The sequence below is a fragment of the Anser cygnoides genome, chromosome 2 (assembly GCF_040182565.1).
Source record: "Anser cygnoides isolate HZ-2024a breed goose chromosome 2, Taihu_goose_T2T_genome, whole genome shotgun sequence".
Lineage (NCBI taxonomy): Eukaryota > Metazoa > Chordata > Aves > Anseriformes > Anatidae > Anser > Anser cygnoides.
Window position 1 is genome coordinate 132,078,074 of NC_089874.1, and position 25,861 is coordinate 132,103,934.

Genomic DNA, 25,861 nt, shown 5'->3' on the forward strand with positions numbered 1-25,861 from the left:
TTGGGTCAGAAAATTTCACTGCTGTTGATCTCCCTTTCAAGTTTTACTTGATCAAACCAAAATTTGTATGAATTTCTTAAAAATTCTTTTCCATAATACTTTTTTATTTTTTTAAATTTTCTTGGAAAATCAATTAACACTATCAAAAGAATCAGAATCAGAAAGGAGTGTTTTTGTCTACAGAGGCATAGACAGCTTGAGGAATCTTCACAGGAACTTGGAAACTTCCCAAAGAATTTCAGGGAAATGACCTATGTATTCACTAGGTTCTCCAGCTGAGAATTTCATTCTCCTGTATTAGATATCTTTTACTTCATTTTAGCAACTCAGAAATGAAATATCAGTGTAATCTTAACCATAACCCTAACTCATCATGAATAGATTGGTACTTCCAGATTAAAAGTCGTATTCTTGAATACACTTGAAGATAACACTGTATGTTTCATATTAATTTCTCAGCTTACTACCTAATGTCAACATCTCAGACAGGAGATATCTATGAAGATTTCAGTAATTTCTGCTGCCACTTGCATTTAGTTATTTCTAGGTGTATGTATTCCTTTTTTTTAGACTTGTCTCTGACTCTGTTAAAGGGAGCTGACTGGTCCGTGACAATCATTTTTAAGTTCAGTATCTGTAAATATTCACCCCTGTGTGCTGGTGGCAGTCACAGTACCCCTTGAATCAATCTTAATGGTGTTGAGAGTGAGTTCATTCTTTTTTAACTTGGCATCCATCTCTTTATTTATTTATATGCCAAAGACTAGAATGTGAGAATTTCAGTGTATTTAAGAAATATTTGGTTATTCAGTAATACTTACAGACCTAAAAATGGTAGAGTTTCTCAGAGCTGGAAAATTAAATATGTATGGTTTTATTATTTAAATTTGACTGAATTTTAAAAATATTTCTTTTACTTGTACATTTGTATTAGTGCCAACATAGAAATATATTTATATATTGTAGCATTTAAGTAGTACTATGAAGGTACCATATGAAAGTATTTAACATGTAGGTGTATACCTTTTTTTAACACAAAACCAAAAATGTTACTGAATTTCAGAATAATTTTGGAAACTGACAATCAAAATGTTTATCGGCAGTAAAGATGGTTGAAACAAATGTATACTACTTCCGTCTGGAGCAAGCAAAAATGACACCTGCAATCAGTTACGGTATATCAATTACAATCATAGAATCATTAAAGTTGGAAAAGACCTCCAAGATCGTCTGGTTCAACCATCACCCTATCACCAATATCACCCACTAAACCATGTCCCTAAGCACCATGGACCTTAAACACCCCTAGGGACGGTGATTCCACCACCTCCCTGGGAAACCCGTTCCAATGCCTGACTATTCTTTCTGAGAAGAAATGTCTCCTAATTTCGAACCTATACCTCCCCTGGCACAACTTGAGGCCATTCCCTCTAGTCCTATCACTAGTTATCTGCAAGAAGAGGTCATCCCTGAGCTCCCCACAACTTCCTTTCAGGTAGCTGTAGAGAGCAGTAAGGTCTCCCCTGAGCCTCCTGTTCTCCAGACTAAACAACCCAGCTTCCCTCAGCTGCCTCTCATAGGACTTGTGTTCCAGGCCCCTCACTAGCTTCGTAGCCATTCCCTGGACATGCTCCAAGACCTTGATATCTTTCTTCTACTGAGGGGCCCAAAACTGAACACAGTACTCGAGGTGCAACCTCACCAGAGCAGAGTACAGGGGGACGATCATCTCCCTGGTCCTGCTGGCTACACTGTTCCTGATACAAGCCAGGATGCCATTGGCCTTTTTGGCCACCTGGGCACACTGCTGGCTCATGTTCAGGTAAGCATCAATCAGTACCCCCAGGTCCTTTTCCTCTGCATAGCTTTCGAGCCACTCTCCTCCAAGCCTGTAATGTTGCATGGGGTTCTATTGTCATGCAGACGGCTGCAAATATTAACACATTTTTGTTTTTTTTTTCTGGAAAGAAACTTAGTGGGGCTGTGGCTGTCCAAGTACACAGGTGCCTACATGTAGTTAATTCTTAGGCAAACTTACTTTGTCTCTTTTGCATATATACTTTTTTTCCTTAAGCTTCTTTCATGTGCTGTTCAGACACTTCCATTTCTGTGACCACATGTGAGCATGGTGAACCAGATCTAGGTGTTTACTTGGAGATACCTCAGGAAAAAAAAAATAAAATAGAAAAAGGCAAAAAAATAAAAATGCAGTAGGATTTTTCATCTGGATGGTCTTCCCAAGCTGGTTCACAACATCACCACAGAAATAGCAGTATGTCCATATATGACCCAAATTTTTTTGTGTGTCAAAATCAAGTTTACTGAAATACCCTCCAGATAAGAGCCAGGAAGAATGCTTGACATCTTGTCAAACATCTGATACCCTGTCAGATCATCAGTGAAAAGCTATCACAAATACATTCAGGGACCATCAGCTTTAATTGTGTTCCAACTGCTTGTCCATCCATATGAGACAATGATTTTTTCTCCTCAGGTAAGCATGAAGGAAACACCCGTGTGAAGGAAAGTAGCAAGCAGACAAAAATACCTATTTCAGAAAAATCTCCTTGCAGTTTGGTGGGGAATCATCACCATAAATAAAAAGGGCTTTGGGTAAGAGACAGCAAGAGCAGTACTTTTCAGGCCATGAAGACTCTCTTTATTAGTAAGTGGAAAGACCACATTAGGCAAAGTGTCTCATAGAACTATTGCTTTTCATAGAAATAAAATCTCAATGTCTGGGCTAATTTAGTACTACAGGCTTTTGAAGAATTCTTCTAAGCCTGTTTTCTGTTTTTCTTTTCATACTGTGTCTGATGGAACTGTATTAAGAGGACAGGTAACATAGAATCAATGGCTTAGGTTGGAAGGAACCTCAAAGATCATCTAGGTTCCCCCACCTCCCACTCCCCACAATGTGCAGGGACACCTCCCGCTACACCAGGTTGCTCAGAACCTCATCCAGCCTTGTCTTGAAGACTTCCAGGGATGGGGCACCCACAATGTCTCTGGGCAACCTTTTCCAGTGCCTCACCACCCTCTGAGCGAAGAATTTCCTAACCTCTAATCTAAATCTCCCCTCTTTTAGTTTAAAACCATTCTCCCTTGTCCTGTCATTATCTGATTGAGCAAAATGTTGCTCTCCAACCTTTTTCATTCGCCCCCTTTAAGCACTGAAAGGTTGCAATGAGGTCCCCCCAGAGCCTGCACTTCAGGCTGAACATCCCCAGCTCTTTAGGCCTTTCTTCATAGGAGAGGTGCTCCAGCCCTCTGATCATCCCATTCTAATGGACCAACATCCTTCTTGTGCTGGGGGCCCCAGACCTGGATGCAGGACTCCAAGTGGGGCCTCAACAAGGGCAGGGTAGAATCACCTCTCTCAACCTGCTGACTACTCCTCTGTCGATGCATTGAATGCTGTTGATGCAAGGATGCAGTTGGCCTTCTGGGTTGCACACACAGGTTGCTGGCTCATGTCAAACCTTTCGTCCAACAAACCCCCCAAGTTCTTCTCTGCAGGGCTGCATTCAATGAGTTCTCCATCCAGTCTATACTCATGTATGGGACTGACCTGGCACTGGTGCAGCACCTTGCACTTAGTTTTGCTGAATCTCATTAGGTTCTTTAGCAATGTGAGTCACTCACATTTCAGAGACATCTATCTGAGAAGAGATCTGAACCTAAAATTTAGAGCTAGAAACACTGATGAAATGCTTCACATACTTGGCTTCAAATCATCACTTTGAGGTATGGTAGTACCTGCGCAGCCAGACATTGGCTCACATGGTGATATAAGTACAGCTCACTGATCTCAAGATCTTTTGTTTCTTCAAATACAGAGGAGGTTAAAGAGGAGTTAATCAAGAGTTTACAAAAAAACATTACAATCTGCAAGTTCATCAATATCACTATTGAGAGTAAGACTAGATGAGGGCTTCTATTAGCCAGCAACACCCAGACTTAGCAAATCTTTAAATTTTATCAATTATTGTGACATATATTGACAATGTATACAGATTTCAGAAAGGAATTATATTTTTCAATTTCAAAAAATTCTGTTTTCATCCAGGAATACCACATGCATTCTGAATAAAAGAAAGACATTACCCAGTCAGTTCAGGATAGTCAGTTCAGGCCTGTCTAAGAGCAAAGTCGGGACCCTGAACATCAGAAGAGCCAGCTTCCAGATGTTCAAAGAATTTGTGGATGAGATCCCATGGGACACAGTCCTTAGGGACAAAGAATCTGATCAGAGCTGGCAACTCTTTAAGAATATTTTCCTAAGAGCACAAGAGCTCTCTATTCCCATATGGAATAAATCAAGCAGGGAAGGTAGGAAACTGGCATGGTTGAATAAGGATCAGCTGGTCAAACTTAAGCAAAAGAAGGAAATGTACAAACAGGGGAAATAGGGCCATGTGCCCTGGGAAAAGTACAGGAATGCTGTCTGGATGTGCTGGGATGGGATCAGGAAAGCCAAGGCACTGGCAGAACTAAACTTGGCAAGGGATGCAAAGAATAACAAGAAGGGGATCTACAGGTACATTAGCCACAAAAGAATGACTAGGGGGAGTGTAGCACCTCTGACAAATGAAGATGGAGAACTGGTAACAACAGATGTGGAGAAGGCAGAGGTACTTAACAACTTGTTTGCTTTGGTCTTCAATGGTGGTCAAGTTTCCCACATCTCTCAAGTCCCTGAATCCCTAGGCAGGGCTGGGGGAGCAGAGTCCCTCCCACTGTAAGAGAAGAGCAAGTTCAGGACCTCCTGATGCAACTTAACAACTACCAGACTATGGGCCCTGATGTCATGCATCTCAGGGTCCTGAGGGAATTGGCTGATGTAGTCACCAAGCCACTCTCCATCATATTTGAAAAATCATGGCAGTCAGGTGAATTCCCCGGTGACAGGAAAAAGGGAAAAATGCTTCACATTTTTAAAAAGGGTTGAAAGGAGGACCTGGGGAACTACAGACTGGTGAGCCTCACCTCTGTGCCTGGCAAGATCATGGGACCGATCCTCCTGGAGGCAATGTTAAGGCACATGTAAGACAAGGAATTGATCCATGACAGCCAGCATGGCTTCACCAAGGGCAAATCATGCCTGACCAATCTAGTGGGCTTCTATGATGGAATAACTGTATCAGTTGACTGATGTCATCTACTAGGAATTCTGTAAGGCCTTTGACACAGTCCCATGTGATATCCTAATCTCTAAATTGGAAAGATATGGATTTGAAGAGTGGGCCATCTGGTGGATAAGAAATCGGCTCAATGGCTGCTCCCAGAGAGTGGTGGTCAATGGTTCTATGTCCAGGTGGAGGCCAGTGATGAGTGGCGTCCCTCAGGGGTCTGTCTTGGGACCAGTCCTTTCCAATATCTTCATCAATGACATAGACGATGGGCTTTCCTCAGCAAGTTTGCAGATGACACCAAGCTGAGTGGTGTGGCTGATACCAAAGAAGGAAGAGATGTCATTCAAAGGGACCTGGACAGGCTGGAGAAGTGAGCACATGTGAACATCATGAGGTTCAAAAAAGTCAAAGTGCAAGGTGCTGCACCTGTGTTGGTGCAATCCCAGGCAGGAGTACAGACTGGGAGAAGAACTCATTGAGAGCAGCCCTGGGGAGAGAGACGTGGGGGTTCTGGTAGACAAAAGGCTTGACATGGGCCAGTGCATGCATGCAGTCCAGAAGGCCAACCACATCAAAAGAGGTGTGACCACAGGTTTAGTGGGGTGATTTTCCACCTTTGATCTGCCCTCGTGAGGCCCCACCCAGAGTACTTCATCCAGGTTTGGAGCCTCCAGCACAAGAAAGATATGGACCTGTTAGAACGAGTCCAGAGGAGGGCTACAAAGATGATCAGAGGGCTGGAACACCTCTCCTACGAGGAAAAGCTGAGAGAGATGAGCATGTTCAGCCTGGGGACAGGAAGGCTCCAGGGAGACCTCATTGTGACTTTTCAATACTTAAATGGGTCTTATGAAAATGATGTAGAAGGACTATTTACTTGGGTAGATAATGATAAGACAAGGGGAAATGGTCTTAAACTAAAAGAGGATAGATTTATACTAGACATTAGGAGGAAATTCTTTGCTGTAAGGGTAGTGTGGCACTGGAACAGGTTGCCAAGAGAAGTTGTGGGTGCCCCCCCATCCCTGAAGGTGTTCAAGAACAGGCTGGATGAGCCTTGGCCAACCTAATCTAGTGGGTGGCATCCCTGTCTGTGGAAGGGAGGTTGGAATTAGGTGATCTTTAAGGTCCCTTCCAAAGCGAGTCATTCTATGATTCTATGAACTAGAGAAGTAGAAAATTAATGATAGCAGAAGTCCTCTTGATCTACAAGATGACTATGTGTTTCAATGAAGTCAAGAGAGAAAGCTAGACAAATTCATAACAGAAATAAGGTATTTTTTTCTAACAGTTACTGAATACTGGACTATATTATCGGGGACATCATAGGTAGTAGATTCTTTATGCATCTGAAGTGCATAGTTTTAAAGTAAATGCATTTCTAAATAACAAACATCAGGTAGTAGAGAAGATATAGAACAGAAATTTTAGTTTATGAAATTCTTTCTTCTGTGTAGAACAGGTAAAATTGCTATTCTCAATGTAAAAATAAAAGTTTGTGAATTTCAGTATGAATACTCATATTTTGCTTCTATTAAACATAATTGGTCATTTTTAAAATACTGATGAGTGCCGTTATTTTTTTAGGCTATTTAAAGCAAGTTCAGATCACCTTTAGGGGTAAATGAGTACCACATGCTGTCTCAGATCTGAAAAAGTTTTCACTTCTGAAGAATAAACAATAAATGGGCATTAGTCTCCAAATTTATTTTTTTAAACTCTGTCACATAGCTGTCAGTGTTCTTTGAACAAAGGGAATTCTGTGAGTTAGATTTCAAAAGAACCCAGAGAAATGAAATCTCAAAGAAATGATCAAATAACTTCGAACTTCTTTCTCCTTAAAAAAAAAAAAAAAAAGGAGGGGTGGGGGGAAGAGTGCATGTTGAGGGACAATTGCCACACATTCTGTAGCAGAACAGTAGCTTAGAGACAGCTACCCAGAGAAAACAGCTGAGCTGTGAAGAATCTTTATGAGAATTTAGATATTTTTCTTAGGAGGTTGTCATAAAAATGAAACAGAGTAACTCTGAATTATTAGAAGATCTGGGATGTTGTTTAAAGGTTAGAATAGAAGATTTAAATAGATCTCCTGCAGGAAAAATATCTATCCTTTCACCAAAAAATCAATTATTAAATTTAGGGAAACAAGCTGAGAACAATTTCCAGTGATCTTTAAGCTTGTTTTCTTCTTTAAATTGCATACAAATTAACCATGTAGAATGGTTAATTCAATGGTTGGTTGACTTTCGTTTAATGTTATCTTTTTGGGGCTGGAACTCAGTTTTAACTATGAAGTTGTGACAATTTAAATATTTTAACAGCAGTAGAAGGTATACTTATTTGTTAATATTTTCCTTTTTATATTTTATGCATAATGAAACAGAACACATTTTAAGGAAAATAATATTAATATTAAAAACTGCAAGAAGAGTAAATAAAACCATTGCTTCTAAATATTTCATCACTGAATGTTATTGAAATGAAAATAATTTCATACTTATGGAGCCCTACAGCTGGGACACTTTACATTTATATTCATAGGAACTTAAGAGTTTAATTAGGAGCAAGGTTAAAAAATACCTGCAACTATGTTATATATATGTGTTATATATATTCTTATTTAGAGACTTTATTGTCTCTTGCTTAAATACCTTTCATATTTTGTGCCATTACGTGTTGTTGATTGGACATATTGAGACTATTAAACCACTAAAAGTGAACAACGTTGACATCCTTGTAACTGAAGTCACAAATAACTACATTAGAATAAGCAAATATAAAAATGGGTGTTAGAAAACATAATCAACCAGCTGACAGAAGAGCTGTCTTTATCACAAAGAGATATTAAAAAAATATCAAAAAATAGAAATTCCAAAAGGCTACTACAATCTGTCTAAAAATTCTGAAAGACAAGGACAAAATTGTCCTTCTTCAAAAAGTTTTTTTTTTTTAAACTCTAGAGCCTGTATTGTGTTTTTTTTTTTTTTTTCCATTTCTCAAAAATGGTTTTATTTTATCTGCCATACATATCAGAAAATTTTATGTACTTTATAAACATTTCTGGAAAAAAAAAGAGGGTGTCATATTTCAACTGTGATCTGATTTAACAGGATACCAATAAAATCTTGGGTATATCACATGAAGTTTTTGCTATTTTTTAAATAAATTAAATCAACTAGTTAAATTGACTTTTTGGAATACAAATAATAGTACTATTATCTAATTGTGTCTTTGCAGGTAAGGAGGATACTACTCTACTCTGTAGAATTACAAATGAGAATATTCTCTTATATATAAACTTAATAAATATTTTCAAATATTTCTGTTCATTGAAAATAATCACATGTAATAAATCACAAGTAATGACATGTTCCACATCTGAAATCTGTAGATGAAGGTATCATTTATGTTTCTTAAATGATAGATATCAGGAATCTGCTTTATGTACAATAATTTCTAATTTAAAACTTGCTTGTGATGTTGAAAAATCAATACAGTGAAAAATCCTCCAAAGTCAAAGAATTTGAGCAGATCATACAAGAAAAAACAACAACAACAACAACAACAAAACTGAATCTGCTAATATATTTGGTGGACAGAACAAAAATCTGTTCTTGAAACTAAAAATCCAGCAAAGACCTTGAAGTCACTGCGTCTGGGTGTAATAGCATCCCAGCAGAAACACAAAGTGGAACTTGCTCAGCTAAAACAGCAGATAACACAGCTTGAAAGAGACCTTACAGATGCCACTAAACTTTATAGTTAACAAGATTGGATCTGTTTTTGCTATGAGAATGAGTAAAACAGCAATCTCTTTAAAAATCACATTGCAAGATAGAATGTGCAGGAGCTGGGAATGCACTACTTCATACATATTTGTTATGAATTCTAGAGAAAAAAATACTTCATCACAAACTTTCTAAGTACATATTTCTCTGGTGTTTGTCTTTAAATGTAAGATATGTTAGTTTGTGATAGCAATGAGGTCAAAATGCATGCTGATAAAAATAATATGGTCACAGTAAAATGACTTCTGTTATGTTTAGAGGTAGTTTTATATTTGCCAGTTTTAACTGCAAATCTCATTCATACTCATTTTCAATATCAGAAATCTATCTTTTTGAACTTTTTCTTGGGATAAATAGTGCATAGGCCAAGGGGAGTTTATTTAGTCTTTTTACCTTGCTCTGTGAATGTTTTCTGCACAAAAAAAATATTCATAAAGTGAAAATGTTTTTGTTTGTTTTTTGTTTTTTATTGATTGTATAATGTCCACATTACTAAACTACACAATGAGCAGAAATAATTTATCCTTCTTTGGGAACTTTGCCAAAAACATCATTTCAGTTAGAAATAACAACATTTAAGATACTCTGTTTCTCTATTTTTTTTATTTATTTTTTTATTAGTGTACTGAAAATAAAAAAAAATAGAAAGAAAAACTCCCTTGGGTTACAGAAAGATGTACAAGATATATTCAACTGCGTACAGACAGCTTAAAAATCAGCCAATGAGGAAAATGTGTTGATTGTTTAAATTCTAGAACTTATTTTTTTCTAAGCAAAAAAAAAAAAAAAAAAAAACAGAGGGAATTACCCCTACAAGAATCTCATTCTTGTAATTAGAACCTTTTTGTTATTTACTGAATAAACAGAATGAAATGGAAACGTATTAGTGTAGCAGGATATTATATGCTGTCTATTAAGTTTTACACACCTGAAAAAATATGTTAATACAAATAATTGTTGTCATGTTACCATTGCAGGTTTCAAGCTGTCTGAAACAATTTTACATTCTCAGTAAAGAATGTTTAACATTTGAACCAAAAACAGTACAGCACGAATAATTAAAGGCTTAAGTTAAATACATAGACAGTCATTTAAATTTAGATCTGCAATAACATTTACTATTATTCTCTGAGGCTTTGACTGTGCTTGACAGAAACAAAGTACTCTGGGATTAATTTCAAGAAATGGTGCCAACTGTGTGCAATTTGCTGTAATTAAGACATGAAAGAGTACTAAATATTCAGATTAAAAGAAGCATGATGGAGCATGATAGAGAATCAAGGTGTGGCATCAAGCCAATAAAGCACAGTCACTCATGAGTACTCAATAGTGATTGATATGAAACATATCTATAAACTGGCAAGACATGGTTAAGTGCTGTGTATATAAAAATTAAAACTGTAGCACAGTATCTTAAGGGAAAGAGCTCTTCTAAATACAGACTAAGATGTATGTAACATCCTCAAGCAATAATAAAATAGAGTCTATATATTGTTATTTTACATAGATAAGAGGTGAGGGAGGAAAAATAGAATGTTGTCTTTTTTTCCTATGTTTTTGGATATCCTTATGGTCATATTAACCTACTGCATTTTCCTGAGTGCCAAAGTTCTGTAGCAGTTGTCACCAAGAGGTTAAATATCCCCCTTACTTTTTTTTTAAATTATTTATTATTATTATTATTTTATTCATCAAACCTTTTCTTTTTTTTTCTTTTCTTTTCTTTTTTTTTTTTTAAAGGAAAATCATTCATTTAGATCAAACCATATTTCCCACTTTTCTCTCACAATTACATGGAATATTTCTTCTTGCCTTTGAACTTATAAGTATTGATTAATGATGTATTTATTGTAATACTGAATCTTTTCTTCAACAGACTTTTCTAAATTAAAGTCCTTGTAACATTTTGATCCTAGAGGAGATGTGGGTACTTGACCCAGTTGCTAATGAGGTGCTGTATAATCTCACATACCCCATAGCTCAAAATAGCAGGATGCGGTATAAAACGTACATCATAAAAGGCACTATTGGAATGCTTTTTGTCTTCACAGGCAATACGCAAAAGAGATGACCTTCTGAGAAAGTCAGAAGGTGATTTCCTGCAGGCAAGGAAAGGCATCAAAGCAAAAGTGGCTGAGGTGGAGCACCTTGACAGTGTGGTCAAGAAACTGAAAGCCAGTATCCAGGACACACAGAAAGAAAGGAATCAGACAGAAACAGAAACCACCACACTGAGAACTGAGATTCAGCAGCTAAATCGGGAACTGCAGGGTGTGCATAAGCAGTGCAGAAAGACAGGTAATAATGTACAAAAATAGTAATATTACGGAAATGTGAATTTGGCACAGTCTAATGGAACAGAATTTTCAATCACATGGACATATGATTGTTGTAATCAAATGAATATAAAAGGTTCCCTGTACTGCTTTAGGGTAAATTTACAGCTATAGACTGTGTCTTCATCAAAACTAAGTAAATACAACTGATTTTTTTATTTCTATTTCTGCTCTATGATCTTTGTATTAACTTGGTAAAACAACCATTTCTGTCTCAGAACACCTGCTCATTCACTGGCAATACAAGGTATGATTTGAGCTTAACAAATTTGATATAATTGCTAATATTTAGGTGACTTTTTAAACTGATATGATTAAACCCTACTATAGACAAGTTAACAGCTTTAGCAGTAACACACTAATGAATATAATACATATATATATATATACTTTTTTTTTTTTTTTTTTTGAGAGAGAGAGACTAATATCTACAAAAGCAAAATAAGATGCAAGAAAAACAAGCAATCATTTGATTACGGACAAAAACTGCTTTAAATCATTTTTCATTGGTAATTTTGGTTTTTACACTCAATGTCTGTGTTAGAACTAGTTTTCAAAATAAGCAAATACAACGAGGAAATCGCTATATTAATATTTTGAAGTCACAGTATAGTAGAGTTTGAAATATACTACTTTTACCAAATAAATTATTAATGAAGTCGTTTGGAACATAATAGACAGCCTGTGTCAACCCTTAATTTTCCCTTCCACTATTCACAACATTGCCAGATACGTGTTTCTGGATAAAACCCCCTAGAGGTCTGCTGCAAATTCTTTTTCAATACAACCAGATCATTGCAGATAATTGTATTACACAGGGTATTGATCCAAAATCGTTGTGCACCGGAAACATCTGAAAAAACATGATTATAGCTTTCTGTTTATTGTTCGTACATCATATAAGCAGGCTTTTGTGTGAATCACCTGTAAGAAAGGCAAGGTGGAAACATCAGAGAAATTACCTCTTTACAAGAATCTATTGATCACTTTAAATCAAAGAAGTATGTTTGACATAAGATTACCTGCCAGTTTGAACATTAGGTACACTATGTTATAGCCTGGGGCAGTTGTAAGTCTGACAAAGGGATTGTAAATAAAGCATGCAGCTGCTAGCGCCTCTGGCTTGGGATCAACCAAGGCTCAAGTCCAAGGCATAGGTAAACTTAAAATAATTTAACCCTTTTTTACCAGGACACTGTGAGTTAAAAAGACTATTAAAAATAGTGACTAAGTGACTTTTTGTATGTTTAAATAGATATGCTAATTGCATATACTGATATACATTGTTGGATCCATTTACAAATGAAAAACAGTATAAATAAAATAGATTTGGAATATACTTTGGTGTCCAGAAAACAGACAACACCTCTAAATGAATTCTAAGAACTTTAAAAACATTTTTAAGTATCCGTTTATGGACTATACGGAGAATGTTATTTCAGATAAATTTGACAGTGACTTAATAAGTTCTGAAATTTGAATACATTTCATACAAAGGATTATCTTTTACATAAATAAATCGACAGCTGAAAAACTTTAAAGGGAAAAGGTAGGTATTACATGTAAAATATTTACCATTCTTTTGATTTCAAACTCAGATTGAATACTAGGAGTCCACAGATAATTAACTGTACTCAAACACGTAGTCATATTTTTTCAATGAGACCATCTACCTCAGGAAATTTTCATACAAATGTATGACAGAAATGAGTCCAAAAAGCCCTGACAGATACATTTTTGTTTTATATTATATTTCTTTTTGAATTATGGCAGCTTAGGCTTATCTATACCAAAATTGTTATTGCTTAAAAAACTCATTTTTATATATGAACAGAAACTTGTTACGTTTTTTTTATTAGACTATATTGTTATTTCAGCATTTGTTGGCATTACTAAACATTTAACTCATTAGTTAATAGAGATTCAGATGTGCTTGAAATTCAGTAACGATGAGCTATGGGTGATATGTGTCACTTCTTAAACAATTAGCTGTTCTTCTTAGTTGTGTACTTTCCTGAGGCACAAATTTAGGTAATTTATATACAGTACTTTTTCTTTTTTTTTTTTTTTAAACTTACAGAAATGGTTACTGTTGTCTTGTTTTGTAATTACTGAGGTTTTGTTACGTCATAGAGAACAAAGCATTTTTTATTTTATATATATATATACAAATAAATTGTTCTGGATGATCTGGTTTTGTAAAGATAGATATGATAGCTGAATTTAGATCTTGTGCATATGGTGAACATTGTTGGACATTAAAGACAATAAATGCAAAATCATTTAAACAGAAAACAAATGTTTTTCTTTAAAGTATTCTATCCATCTAAGCCTGGAAAACATTGTTTATCTTGACTTCATTGAAGCCTAGTGTACTTATCACTCTTTAATATTATATTACAATGCATTAAAAACAAGTTTTGTTTTTTTTTTTTTTGTTTAATTTATGATCATGTGAACTCCACTTGTATGGTACTTACTGAATTGCTGTCACTAAAAGCTTCTTCATTTTTTTAATTTTCTGTTGTCAAATTTCAAAATAATTTAATTACCTACTGATGTGAATGCTTCCTATAAAATGTCTGTTGTGAAGCACTTGCTTTAATGATCAGTTCAGCTCCAATATATCCAATATTAAAACTGGTACCTAAACGTGTGAATGTACCTGAAGCTATATATTTACAGAACAAAAAAAAACAAACGTATGTACACATACACCCATACCTCCTCACAAACTCATATATGCATATACTAAGGGTCAAATATTTAAATTAAAACCTCTGTACATATATCTTTTAGGAAAATGGTCAACAAAGAACAAAGGAAAAACGTCTTTGTCTTAAATCACTTATTTTTCTGAGAGAGCTGGCAGTGTACAGCTATCTGGTTTCTTTTGGTCTAAGGAAAGATTGCCATCTATTGGATGACCTTGGAAAAGAAAGGGTTTTTACTATGTATGTATACTGTAATTCAAAAAATAATAAAAATAATAAAAAACACACACACAAAGAAAAGTACCATAATGAAATTGAAGACTTTGAACTTAAATTGTATACATTATGATCATGAAACGGTAGAACAGCTGCTATCTTCTCAAAACTGAGATTTTAAATTCCAGAATAACTTACGTTACAAAATATGAAAGCAATAGCTATTTGCTTTAGAATGAACTAAATACTGAATGTCTGTATATACAGTAAGATTTGGTAGCAGTTTATATGTTTTGCAGAATACTGAATCCAAGTTTCTTTATTTAACTTTACTGAAATATAAGGAAAGAGTTTTAAGCCAGGTTTTAATATATTTATAGCATATATTCCTCTCAAGATTTGGGAACAGAATGATGCTCTTCTCCTGCAAACAATATTTGTCCAGCTCTTACAGAGTGTTGCACTGCATTACATTTAAAACAAAGATATCACTTGGCTTGGGTTTAAAATGTAATGCTTTTTTCTTCTTTTTTCTTTCTTTCTTTCTTTCTTTCTTTCTTTCTTTCTTTCTTTCTTTCTTTCTTTCTTTCTTTCTTTCTTTCTTTCTTTCTTTCTTTCTTTCTTTCTTTCTTTCTTTCTTTCTTTTTCTTTCTTTCTTTCTTTCTTTCTTTCTATATATTTCCTTCAGCCCAAGAACTTGCCAGTCAAGATGAAAAACTTCTTCTAATGGAATCCAGCTTGAAAGGAACTCAAGAACAGCTAAGTGAGCAAATAGCAGAAACAGTTCGCCAAGAACAGAACAGTAGAAAATCACAGACAGAGCTGAAGACCTTGAGAGAACATATTATAGCATCTGAAGAAGAAATTAGTGATTAAAAGTGAGTTATTGCTTTTTCAGTATTTGATAAGCAGAAGACATAAAGTCAACAGTAAATCCTTTTAATATATACTGTGTTAAACACTTTTTCAGGTAAGATGTAATATAAATATGTTCTATAACTATTGAATAAAAATTTTAATCTAAATGGTTGATACATTTTAAAATATATTGTGCACTTAAAAGTTGAATTTAAAAATATTGTTGTTAGTAGTCTTTTTAAATTTTGGAATGAAAAAGATTCTGTGGTGTTGAAGCAGAATAATATGTATAATTATTACCTATACATTGATTGTATTTTCATCTTCCTCTTTTTAGAGAGCAAAGTTTACTTGTGGGCCTTACTGTCCTTGTATATTTTTTAAAAGAAGCTGTCTCTAAGCAAGACAGTATCAAATTAAAGGAAATTTGGTAACAGCAAGGTACATATGAGGTTGCTAAAAATTAAAAAATAAAATAAAATAAAATAAAATAAAATAAAATAAAATAAAATAATAATAAAATAAAATAAAATAAAATACATACTGTACTTTAGAAAAGTTTACATTGAAAAAAGTATCTCTGTTCTTCTCAGAATAATTTAATATCTATAAGTTTAAATATTAACTCTCAATATTTAATTAAAAAGTACTAATCTTCAATAACTATTATTTATAAATTATCACGATTTTAAATATATCTTTTGTATTGAGCCACAAACTGATTCATTATTCAATTTTTTCATGATTTAGTGTATGGTAAAAATGATTCACTTCTGTTGATTTTTGCCTTATTGTATGCAAACTGTTACTCTCTCCTTACAAATGTCATATTTAAAAAAATGCTAAATATATAAACAAAATCTCAAGCTGTTTTTTAATATCACAGAACACACATGAATACTTTATGCGAGACAGTTTGACTGAAAAAAGTCTTAATTCATTGGGACGCTGAACGTTCAAAGCTAAATATTTTATCTCATATTTGTGGCAAGCATCAAAGATTGTCTCAACAAATCTCCTCTGAGGGTAGGTTTGCTAAGTTTAGATGCAATAAACACAATATGTCTAAAATCACAATATGACAATGCTGTAATTTTTACACTCACTGTAAATGACGTTCAGACTGAAACTTCACCCTTTCTGTAGTCAAAAGGTTAAAGTCAATTTTATTTGCTGAGGGCTGGGAAAAGGTCCATAGAAAACAAAACAAAAACAAAAACATTGTCTTCAGTAATGTGTCTTCATTTCTTTAAATAAAATAGCTTGGTGGTTTTCAACCTCCAGTTATATCTCTAAAGACATTACTACTACTTCTCTAGGGAGACTAGTGACACTGATCTGCTTTCCTAACCTAGCTTGACTCTTTTGCTACAGTAGGTTTTCTTAACCATTTCAAGTGATTCTTCAGTTGCCAAAATAGCATGTTATGCAAATTCCTGTGGATACTTATTTGAAAATAAAAAGGTTAAAAACTTCTAGGACAACTGTTTGTAACTTACTGTGAGATAGTGGTGATGGTGGTGTTGGGGGCAGGGAGAGGAGAATTGAAAATTCCATCTATATCTGATCAATCGTATGATGAAATACATTTGAGGGAGACAGAATTTTGCAAAAGTTGAATGAAATGAGTCTCTCTGTTGTTGAACTAGAAATTCAAATGGTAAACATTAGAAGACTTTGTGAGATACTTTTGTTTTTCCATTTTTACAGTATACATTGTGTGAACAAATAAAAACTAGAATGAATCTGTTAACATATAAAAATTATTAACTAAACTACCTTTTTCTATTCTATTTTCTATATTAGTTCAGTGACCAGAATTTTGTTATTCTAGTACATGAGCATAATAAACTTTGAGTAAGGGGAGTTTTTTGATAGGTGTATAGATTATTAAAATATTTTATTGACTTTTTATTGGTTAAGTTTTAACTTTAAATTCTTAATACTTGAATATTAAGAGTACTGTGACATTACTGCAGGATCATAGAGCAGTATTTGTCAAATTAGGAAAACTAACACTGTAGATTTAAAACAACAGTTTTAACTAGGTTGAGCTAATAAAGCTAAACTCTTAAAACTAAATAAAATACAGATTTTAGAAGTTGAAATCTTCCTTTAAAATAACATTTTACTGTATACCTGAAAACAAACGTGTTGGGCCAGTCAGTATCTGCTGTGCTCAGTTCCTTGGGAGACAGAAAGAACAATGGATCTCTGTCCCCTGGGTCTTCTGGGACAGGGAATGTCATAAAGGTTATGTTCAGTCACTATGAAGGGTACAGCACACGTTGTAAAGCAGGATCCCTTTGGTGCTGACTTCGAAGAAGTCATATAGTCCTGGACTTTACCTAATGCCCTACTTAGTGATTCTGGCAAATGCAGTTGGTATCAAGGTGAGAGCATAGGATCTTACAATGAAAAATACAGTGCAGCGTAAATTGTTGGGTTTAAACTACACAGAGAACTAAGATTCTGTTATAGCTGTTGTGGGGCCTTTAAGGGGAAAAGTCTATTTCTGCATGTTTTTATTTCTTTGTTATGAAATCATATATTAAAACTTATTTCTCCTGGAAGTGGTAAAAAGAGAAGGGATTGAAGAGCATTTAAAAATAATAAAAGGAGCATTATTTTCATTAGTTACAAAATTAAAAATAATTAGTTTTAAAATAGAATACAAATATTTTTTGCTAACTTTACAAGATGCCAAAAATACATGCATTCCAGGTGGAAACAGCTAAATGTTTTAAGTAGTCACAAGATTTGTTCACTGTATACTGATTCTGGAAGAAATAAACTTAAAGTAACACCTGCCCCACCCCCACCCCCACCTCCAATATAAGCCTGTTACACTTGAAAGATTTGTTCGGAATGTCCAGTGGGAACCTGGAAATTGTAATAATTTGTAGTATCGATTGTGTGAAGCTATGCAGCTGGGGCCTCTAGTGAATAGACAGGAATAGACATTTTATTGATTAACTTTTACAGTCATATTTTCAAGACTCTGCTGCAACATAATTTTCACTTCCCAGCTTTGTGCTGCTGCATCATGAAACTTGAATTCTTCTCTCTTAACATTTACCCACCTGAGGCAAACAGTATGGACTTGTCTCTTTTAAGCTGTGCTCTGCAGAAATGCATAATACTTGGTGCAATGAATTCTTCAGAATTTCCCCTCTGCTGTCACAATAAAATGAAAAATCTTCAGAAATGATGTTAGTAAGTACTACGTAAGTTGAACCTTTCATCCACAATAGACTATATGCTATTGTGTAATACCTTCTAGTAATTTTTATCCACCTTTTTTTTTTCATTTTTATTTTCTAAGTGACTAAGATCATGTCAAAAGCAACCTTACACCCCCAAATTCCAGAAGTGTTTAATGGAATTTGTCCCATAATGATATAGGTGATTATAGTAGTCAGTGGAATTTGGAAAGAAAAAGAATAAATGGTTTCCTGAAAAACTGAAGTGAACTATGAATAAGAAAATATTCACTTTTAGGAGTGACATCATGCATTTACTAAAATTCCTTGTAAGCATACCAAAAGGGGAGTATTTGAATTTTTATCGTTTAGAAACATAAAAGTATATGTACTGGTCTAAAGTAGGCAAATCTTAGAAATTGTTACTTTGTATTTCTGAAGTTACTCATTTCCAGAAAAGAAAAAAGTGGCATTATGCCATTTAGCAAGGAACTGTTGCATTTTTTTCCCAGCATGGGTTTGCTTTCTAAATTATTTGCCTAAAACATTACTCTTTCATACACATACACAATTACTAGTAAAAATCCCCATCTGTTTTTCTTACTTTACATGGTTACTTTCACTTGGGTCATGTTTGTAACCTAAGTTTAATAATAGCTTTCACAAAATAGGCTGAATATTCACATGTGTTGCAACTGATGCTAATATGATTTAGACCTCTGTCATGCCATTATTTTTTTCTAAAATTTAATTTTTAATGTATTCTAAGTATACAAACATTTAAGATATTTGTGGTCATGTTTCCTTTTATCCTCCCCCTCTCATCAGAGACATCCCACTGTGCACTGCATGGAGCTACCCCTGAAGTGGAAATGCTCCCAGCCATTACAAAAGGTTCAGCTCGTTTACCAGAATGGAATAATTCCTATTTTCACTTAAAATTTCAGAAAAAAATGTGGACAACTTTAAGGTAAGAAAACAGCATCAAAGAAAGAGGGAGAACAGGAGCTACTCAAGGCCCTAATGCCTACTGGACCTGGAATAAGGTCAAAACACAAACAGTCTCAGTCAGATGAAGAACTAGATAATTTGTAACAAATAGGTAAGATTCTTTTTATGCAAGGAAAGACTTTATTATTTAGGAAGTTGAGAAAAGTAACATCACATCCTAATGGCTTCCTAGGCCTCAGTCTTTCGAGCATTTATGAATGTCAAATGTTTCATGAAACCAATTACCCTATAAACCTATGAAAAGCTGTTCACAGGTTTGCAAGATTGAAGATGAAAACTGTCTTAATATAAGTATTGTTCATGATTTTATTTTGTAGTTGTGATGCTTTATTACAGATGTTAGGTAGTGAATCATAATACATCATAGGAAATAGGTGAAGTGACAGATTATTTTAATTTAGATAAATTTAACAGAAATTCAAATGAATGTGATTTATGTGTGTGTGTGTGCACATGCATGTGATTTACTTAAAGAAGGGTGAAACGTGTGGATGTTTAAATGAGATCAAAGTAGTAATTTAGTAAGTTTTTTTATGCTCTAGGTAGATAAGCCTCTAAGTGTTCAGGACTCCATGAATAGCATGGTAACTTCATTGCTTGATTTAATGTTTAGTTTCCTATTTCTTTTCTATTTTGAAATATCAATGTTAAGACTTCTTACAGTTATCAGAAAACATTTTCATTATGAATTAAGAAAATTAAACTAAAATTTGCAAGTTAAACAAATTTGAAATATTTAAAATGTTTACTTATATTAAATAAAAAAAAGATTCTATATATAGCAAAATGTTCCCCAGGAAGTGCAATTATTTAGACTGCACAAATTCAGGACTAGTTCTATTTCTCAAATTTAACCACAGAATTCTAGGTTTTACTGAGGGATAACTGAAGGTCAACTGGATCCATTACTGTATTTGTTTATTTCAGAGAGAACTGAAAATCTGAACAATTTTAATTGGCTTGTATTATTTAGTTGGATTTAAATGCAGAAGATATAAAATCATAAACATAGAAGTATAAAGTTATAGCTAAGAAATGAAAAAATAAAATTACTGCAAAAATTAAGACCTGAAGTAAGTGAAAATTTGTGCTTATTGACTTTCAGAGTACCTCTGACACAAATACTTAATTAAATAAATGAAATAATAACAATAATATATCAGATGACCATCCTGATATAGAATATGATCCTATACTTTTGTGTCTTCTCAGGCAGGATAGTTACTACTGGGAAAAGCTAAATTGATGGCAACAGAAATATACGTGGCCGTAAGCATTTGCAGTGGCAGGCAAAATTATTTAAGAAAAGAGAATATAAAATTAAGAAAGACAGATGGACTCATAAGAGTGAAATACAAATAGTCTGAATCAGGATTGATTTCAACATAATGTGGTGGAGGAATCCCCATTTATTGATCAACTTTAAAGCCCATGCACAGCGCTTAAAAAGATAAAGTAAGCAAGGTCAGATAATCAAAGCATTTAAATAGTAAAAACAGCAACTGCCACTGTAGACTGCTAAAATAAATCCATAATACAAATTGCTTTAGCAAAAAGTGGATGAGCAGCTGATCTTCCTATTGAACTCTATACTGTTCAGTGACCACACTGGGAAAAGGATTGGGAGAAATGCCTTGAAGATCAATATTGAGTGAGATGTAGCAGGGATTCATTCTGAACATGAAAGAATTACAAGTATGAGAGTAGAGATCTTGAGGAAATGTCATCAAGAAAGGATTGTTCTTTTAAAATATCACACGCTTTACACAAACTTGACATTAGATCTATTATTATCCCTGAGCATTGAAAGCTTATTAAATCAGATATTTACTTATTGTAAAGCATGAAAATAGGAAAAAGAGAACTAATAACATTACTGAAATTACTTAGAAGAATTCAATAACTTCTGTCTTAAAACAAAAGAGAAAAAAAAAAAACACTTTTTAATATATTAATTAAAATGGTACTCAGTTGATGCTAGTACTTTCCAGGCATAAGTATTTCAAGATTTTTTGCTGACTAGAAATGATAAAAAAGATAATTGTATTCTCTCTTTCTCTCTCCCCTCTTTCTCTCTTTTTTCTGTATCCTGTTGCTTTTCTGAATTCAACATGTATCTGCAATTAACCTGTTTAAGAATTATTCTTCCAAATTTGTTCTAAATAACATTTTCATAGACGTTTTTAGTGCTTTATAGCAAGTAGAATAATCTATTTGAAATGGTCCAAATTTGAATTCCTACTAAACCTTTACAGGTTTTTCATTATTTTTTTTTAATAAGATGTTAAAAAAGCACTATAGTTTTCATTTCTACATTAATTTTTGCAGCACTGTTTGAAAAGTATTTATGAGAAAGAAATACTAGATCTAGTAGTACTGTAGTAGTTTATGGTCTCATATCTGTTGTATTCATTCACAGTTTTATTATATAATTCCATGAGAAATACTGCACTTTCAAAGACATTTTGCTCCATTTAAATGCAGAAGCCTTTTGTTTGTTTGTTTGTTTTTGAATTTAATCTTTTCATTTCACATCCACTTCTAAAGGAAAGATGGGGAGGGAAGTGTTAATTTCAGAAAGTGATAACTCAAGGTTTGAAGGTATTTGTATTTCAAACAATAATAACAACAACAAAAAAGAATTTAAACTAGAGTATTTCAAGGATTGTTTTCTTTTTAATAAAGAGATTGTTCATGCTTTATTTGAAGGCCTTATTCAGCAAACTATGTTAAGGAACTGAGTCCCAAAAGCATAAAATTTGTTCTCTATGGTAACTCTATAATACCCCTTCCTGTAATGAATAGCTATTTACAACTAGTATTGGTTCCGTATTTGCAATATGAATTGCTCATTACAACAATTTCAATGGCAAATTGCAAAATAATATTCATAGTTGTCAGAGAAAGGTCAGCTTATTTGCATTCATTAGGAACTTGGAGGGCCATACAGCAAGCTTTTCTTTTGGGATGCTTACACTTATTGATTTGTATACAGCTGCAGGAAAAAATCATTACAATTATATTTCAATTATTATTGGAGGTTGTATGATAATAATTATAATAATAACAAAAAAGTTCAACATCAAAAAATCAGACTCAGCAAATTAAAAAAAAAAAAAGCCATTTTTAAGAATTAAAACTGCTAGATTTAACTTATTTAAAATAATCTGTCTTGAATGGCCTGAGGAAATGTCTTACAGAACTTTTGTTAATACTCACAATACTTTTATTTTCATGGAGGTGCATAAGCACTTACATGATTGTGATATAAAGTATTCATAACTTTTCTCTTTAGGAGTGATGTTTAAAGATGCTTTTAAACTCAGAAAGCGTTTAATCATATGCATAACTTTCCTTATGTAGGGAACTTTCATTATATCACTTGTATAATTATTAACTCCAAAATTTGATTTAAGCAAATGAATAATCCTGGCATAATAAATTATTTTATTTGCAAGCTTACATTTTTTATCTAGTTCTTAAAGACCTTTCAAGACCAAGAGCTACATAAAATAGAACGGAAATATTTTAGTCGCTGTTGTCTGCTAGCTGCTTAGGTCTGAAAAATGTGAGTAATCTCTTCAAAAATCTGAAATGGGAAACATGCCAACGATGTTGGTTCCAGGAAAGGCAAATTGTCAGACTGAGACAAAACTTTGTGGAAATGGAAAGATAAATGGAGAACTTAAGATTTACACATAGCAATGATGCTCAGATGGTATGCATTGATGTATTTGAAATCCTGTTTGTATTATATTGAGAAATACTGTACATGATTAGTGCAAATTTCTGTGAACTTTTAACACTTCAGATGGATTAGAATGTCTTATTTTGATCATATCCATATTGTTCATTGTGATAAGATTAGGTCCTGAGTCATTAAAAAATGCTTGGCTTATTTCCATTACATTCAAGCATGTTTTAAGTAGAAAAATATAGAATACGGTTTTCCATATTGTGCATATATAACACATGTTTGAGATTAATCAAACCATAGTCACCTCTAATTAACAGCAGGGAGCAATTCCAACATGGGGCAGAGCCAGATGACAAAGAAGTGAAGTACATATTTAAAAGATAAAAAATAAAATAAAAATAAAAAAAAATAAAAAAAAGCTATGACTTCCTTAAAAATACTGAAAAGTTTTTAAACCTGTGGTTCTGTGGGTGCAATGAATAGAAACTGTCAAATGGTTGAAGAGTTGAAGTTATGTTTTGCTTTTTTTTCTTAGTATGGACAAAAATTTCCAGAGCCAAACACTTGTATAAGTAAATATAAAGTATTCTTCCTACATTAACATTTTTTCCCTTTACCCTCAGATGATTATAGACCCCTCAAAATGGAGAGGAGAGGAGAGGAGAGCAGAGCAGAGCAGAGCAGAGCAGAGGCACAGAAAAAGAGAGATACTGTATTATGAAAATTCCATTACTGGATTCATTTTAAAACACCCAGACCACAGCCAGGACTGAAAACTTTACACTGTAAAACTTTACAGTGTAAAATCGTTCCTGCAAATACACTGTAGCTGATAACTTCAGGGTGTTATTGGTTCTGTGAACCATTCATTTCTATGCTAATCTACAATTTTAATTTCACTCCATCTCTTATTCTAATCTTTTTTTACAAGTATTTGCAGTGAGTGATCTTCTCTCCTCAGATTCAACACACCATGACTAGCATCTTAAATTCTTGCTATATGAAAAAGTCGTTTCCTTTTTTTTGTGTGTTATACCTAGCACTACAGCATTTTCAAAACATTTGCATGATCTGATTACATCATGGTCAGTTTATATCATGGCCTTTTGCTAGGACTACTCTGCAAGAAAACTAGAAATCAGCATCAGAACCTCCTCCCGAGTCAAGCAGATTTCAGGAGGTACCCAGACTAAAAAGTAAAAATGGATTCACTTCTTTCTTATGAATACTTTTCAAACTGAAAAAGGATTCTTTGCTTGGTGTAGTGTGTTGTCTGACCTTAAGAGGTCAGACAGTGATTTGGCAAGAAGATGTATTCTCTAATAGGGATGTAATTTTTGTCATTTTTTGGCCACCTTGTGCCAGTCAGGCTAAGGTATCCTGCAACAATATAAGTCTATCTGAAAAAATTTGTTAGCCATTATTTTTTTTCTGTCCAAGCCACGAAAAATGCAGGATAATAAATACCCATAGCAAGGCACCACCTATCTCCAAGACATCAGAATTTTTGAACAGAATGAATATTGAACTTTAAGGTAAATGCTCTGTTGCTCTCTCTGTATTCACACACACACACACATACATACACATAAGTTTGTTAATCTCATTCTTGGAAATGACTATTATTTTCATTTAAACTTTCCAAGATAATTTGGCCTTGAGCAAAAACTCAGTGAGACAAATTTCAGCATAAACAAATTAAGTTTGACAAAGGTCTAAGCAACTGAAAACTGTGTCTTATGTTGCAAATTTTTTTTTGATAGGCAGCACAATGATATACCATGATATTACCATCCTGTCAATAGAGGAAGATAGATCAACATGGATGACACCATCTTGCTGAAATGGATGAGAGCAAGCACACGCTTTTTGGCTAATAAGTACGAACTGAAACTTTGGAAATAACAAGTAAAATCCCTAATGTATGAAACTTAAACTTGACATAAAATCTAATGTTCGCTTGCTTACAATTTTCAGAGTTGTATTGTATGCCTATGTGTCTATAAGGACAACAGTCTGTGATAGCATGTAAAAATTTAAAATATTTTTTTAATCAAGGAAAATGTCCTGTTCTTGTTCTTGAATTCTTACAATATTTTACTCAGAAATTTGTACGGAAAGGATTTGTTATCTGTCATTTTTGTCAGTAAAAACCATTCTTCTAAAACCAAGAGCTGCTTCTTTCTTTTATTTCCTTTTTGCTTGTTTATTTTGCATGTGTTGTTCTGCTTTAGAGGATGTCACGGTTCTTTATGATTTTTTTAAGTTAATTCATTTAAATTCTTTTGCACTTTTCTTTCAGATGGATAGTTTAGTAATCAGCGCTCATAATGGCAATATGTGTTCTTTTTCAAAATCTGGCAACCTCTGGGTTTACATCAAGGCCCTAAAAGACTCTAAAAGTCCTTAATGCCTTTAAAAAACACTGGAAGTTATTTTCAGAATTTCCAGGGATCTGATCTTACATCTTGATTTGTAGAATAATTCCAGGTAGAGGGTTCCATGAGTCTTACAAGTCAGGTAGTGAGTTTGAAGTAGAAACTTTTATAGTAGGACATAACAATATTAAGTCCATCCTTGTCATTATAGATTTCTCAAGAGAATTGAATGTTCTGTGGTAGACATATTGTTGAATATTATTTGAATCCATTTTTTCTGAATGACTTTGCTTCTTTCTTTGCAGCTACAAAGCAAAATTTAATCTGTGGATCTTATGGCACAAAATATCTTATGTAAGGTTGTCAGATTTGTTATATTAAATTTAACCAAATGTCTATTTATCTAAAAAGCAAACAAACAAGAACAACAAATAGAAAATATAGTAACACCCCCCCCAACACAATATAATACAAAAAATACAATACCCTCCCCCCACCACAAAAAAAAAATCTTATCTCTTAAGG

The 25,861-nt window shown here is 33.7% G+C and overlaps 1 long non-coding RNA gene across 2 annotated transcripts; it reads left to right on the top strand.

Annotated features, from left to right (window-relative positions):
* Positions 1 to 10,941: 10,941 nt before the first annotated feature.
* LOC125180924 (uncharacterized) lies at positions 10,942 to 25,129 on the top strand. 2 transcript variants are annotated; one of them, XR_007159848.2, is made up of 4 exons: positions 10,942 to 11,221; positions 14,878 to 15,067; positions 19,079 to 19,220; positions 24,722 to 25,129. It is a non-coding gene; the product is annotated as an uncharacterized lncRNA (long non-coding RNA). The 2 variants fall into 2 exon arrangements; XR_010829725.1 differs by lacking the exon at positions 10,942 to 11,221 and adding an exon at positions 14,269 to 14,332.
* The last annotated feature ends 732 nt before the right edge of the window (positions 25,130 to 25,861 follow it).